The sequence below is a fragment of the Globicephala melas genome, chromosome 15 (genome assembly GCF_963455315.2).
Source record: "Globicephala melas chromosome 15, mGloMel1.2, whole genome shotgun sequence".
In the NCBI taxonomy this organism is placed as follows: domain Eukaryota; kingdom Metazoa; phylum Chordata; class Mammalia; order Artiodactyla; family Delphinidae; genus Globicephala; species Globicephala melas.
This window is the reverse complement of record NC_083328.1, coordinates 31,572,806-31,575,975: the sequence shown is the minus strand read 5'-3', so window position 1 is coordinate 31,575,975 and position 3,170 is coordinate 31,572,806. Positions and strand designations below refer to the sequence as shown.

The window sequence follows — 3,170 nt, the reverse complement described above, 5'->3', positions numbered from 1 at the left end:
TGCATTATTCAAATACTATCCAATAATGTGCACTTGTGTATTCCAGGGTTTGAATATTCACTGTAGGCTACAGAGGTTTGTAAGACAAAACATACTTGGATAGATATATAGAGATAGATAGAAAGAAAAATAGATATGGATAGATGATAGATAGATATAGATAGATAGATAGATAGATAGATGATAGATAGATAGGATGATTCATCTCTAAGAAGGGAAGGGGCGGGCTTCCCTGGTGGCGCATTTGTTAAGAATCTGCCTGCCAGTGCAGGGGACACAGGTTCGAGCCCTGGTCTGGGAAGATCCCCACATGCTGCAGAACGACTAAGCCTGTGCACCACAACTACTGAGCCTGCGCTCTAGAGCCCGTGAGCCACAACTACTGAAGCCTGCGCACCTAGAGCCCGTGCTCCACAACAAGAGAAGCCACCGCAGTGAAAAGCCTGCACACCGCAATGAAGAGTAGCCCCCGCTTGCCACAACTAGAGAAGGCCCACGCGCAGTAACGAAGACCCAATGCACCCAAGAATAAAAATAAAATAAAATATTTTTTTTTAAAAAAGGGAAGGGGCACATATATGAAACAACATGAGCCCTGACACCCAACTTTGGGTGTTAAAACCACCCCAAGACGTGTTTGGTCTCTTCTTTAACAATTCGACCAATGACAATGCAAAAGGAAAGGCATTTTTCCATGTCTGGACCATTTTGTCACAAAAGAAAGATCAGGATATTGGATTGGGCACTGAATGTCTTGCGCTTTAAAGTTTCAACTTAAGAATGATAATTTTAAAATACTAAACATCTGAGGAATTATCTCTCCATTTTAAAAGTGATTTTTTTTTTAAACTGGCTTCACTCACTTTATTTTTCTCATAGAAAACTATGTTGTGGCTACCGCTGGAGCCTGGGTCCTCTGCATGGAAACTCTGATGTGGGCCTTTACAAGATGGTCAGTGAATTCCTGATACGGAGACTTGGTGAACACCGTCTCTTTCCAGAGATCAGGAGTGAGATAACTGTAGGTCTTGGAAATGGCATCGAAAGTGGTCTTGGCGAAGTTGCCCAGCATGGCGGTGCAGCCCCTGGCAGAGGTGTAGCGGTCATCAATTCCAGCCATCATCAGTAGCTTCTTGGGCACAGGGGCTGAGATGATGCCAGTGCCCCTGGGGGCAGGCATGAGGCGCACCAGCACAGAGCCACAGCGGCCAGTCACCTTGCAAGGGACGGTACGGGACTTGCCAAGCTTGTTCAACCAGGAGCCTTGCCGCACGGGGACAATGGAGAGCTTGGCCTGAATGACGGCCCCACGGATGGCAGTGGCTACCTCCTTAGACCACTTGACATCCAAACCAACATGTCCGTGGTAATCCCCAACAGCGACAAATGCCTTGAACCCGGTCCGCTGGCCAGCACGGGCCTGTTTTTGCACAGGCGTGATCTTCAAAACCTCGTCCTTGAGGGATGCCCCCAAGAAAACGTCAATGATCTCAGGTTCTTTGATGTGCAGAGACAAGAGACAGATCTCCTCCAGGGACTTGATCTTCATGTCCTTGACCAGGCGGCCCAGCTTAGTGATGGGGAGCCACTCCTTGCCCTTGGCCTCGCCTCCGCGAGCTCCGTGGCTTTCAGCCCTGGCCCCGGACGCCGCTGACAAAGCCTCCATGGAAGCCAACGCTGCCTCCCATTCCAGGGCCCCCGGGGCCTCCGGGCCCATCGGCAGCACTGACATCATCCGCCATTAGGTGTCTTTACGGAGAAGAAGAGCTAAAAGTGATTCTTATTTGAAATTTATTTTTGCTGATGATTTCTATGATGAAATGTCTGTATCAGGAACTCTTACATATTATCGAAATATCTAATCTTGTCACAATATATCAGTTCCTAAAAATGCATGATAATGCATTTTTGTTACAGAAAACCTCTAAGCCATCTCCTATAACCCTATCGGTGAAAAAAAATTATCCACTTTTTATGATGATGGTCATCTGTTATTGTTTTTAAAAAAGACATAATAGCATTATGAAAAGTATAGAACGACTTATGGGAAATTGCTGAGGATTTCTAGGAATTTCATCTTCTTTTTCCCCAAGTCCCTAAGATGAAGCTATTGAGATTAAGTCATATGTTCACCTAATAAGTGTTCATTTTGCACAAGCTGGGTTGTCTATGGTGAGAACCAGCTTTCCGTCTGATGGTAGAGACAGGCATTAAATAAATGTAAAAATAAGAATTAGAAATTGTGCTGGACATGTGTAGTAGAAACTGTGATGGGGATGACAGCTCGTCTCATAAATGTTCCCCAGCGACTGCGTTTGTGCTGCCTCCTCCCCTTCTCCGCGGGGAGGGCTCTGTCATAGGGTCAAATGGAGCAGCAGGCCCCCACCTCCTCACCCAAGTGCAGACACCTGATGCAAACTGGCCAATCAGAATGCTCCATATGCTGGACCCCAGTGATTGGTCCAGAGGTGGTCATGTGACTGAAATGTGGGCCTCATTTTCCTTTCCTGGGGTTTTGGGAGCTGGAGCTTAGAAAGAGGGTACTTCCCTTTTCTTCTGAAAACTAGGCAGCTGAGAGCCCAGAGCTATAGCAGCCATCGTTCCAGCCCAAGGATAAAGCTATTATTATTTGAGAGGTCAAGTGCTCATACACAGAAAGGTGAAGGATGAAAAAAGAAGAGAGAAGATTGATCCCATTCTATTCTGTTTCCTATCATGGTTCCCATTATTACATGAACCACTCAGCCTTTCTTTTAACTGAATGCAGACAAAATCAGGCTTCTGCCAACCCAGATATTTTTTACCAATAAAGAATCAGGGAAGTATCACATGCCATGAAAGAGAACCAGAGGGCCCAGGTGCACTCTTTGGGACTTCTACATCCAGTGGGGGAGAAGGCAAGCAGACCGTGATGTGGTGATGTGCTCCTACTGACGGAAGCGCAGGTCACTGAGATTAAACGAAGGGGCGTCCCTGTCGGGTATAAGCTCCCACTCTGTGCTTCATTTCTGGGCCCTCACTGAGAACTGGCCTCGTGCCAGTGCTAGGAAGACACACCCACAATTCCATTCAGCTCTTGCCTCTGTAGAGGCTTGGGGGCCTTCAGTGAAGAGTTTCTGAGCCTCGAAGTTTGAAGAAATGCACCCGTATATGGCGGTCGGAGCCATCCC

General features: G+C 47.0%; 1 pseudogene; it reads right to left on the bottom strand.

Annotated features, from left to right (window-relative positions):
* Window positions 1–883: 883 nt before the first annotated feature.
* LOC115867569 (small ribosomal subunit protein uS5 pseudogene) lies at window positions 884–1,742 on the bottom strand (annotated as a pseudogene).
* Between the last annotated feature and the right edge of the window lie 1,428 nt (window positions 1,743–3,170).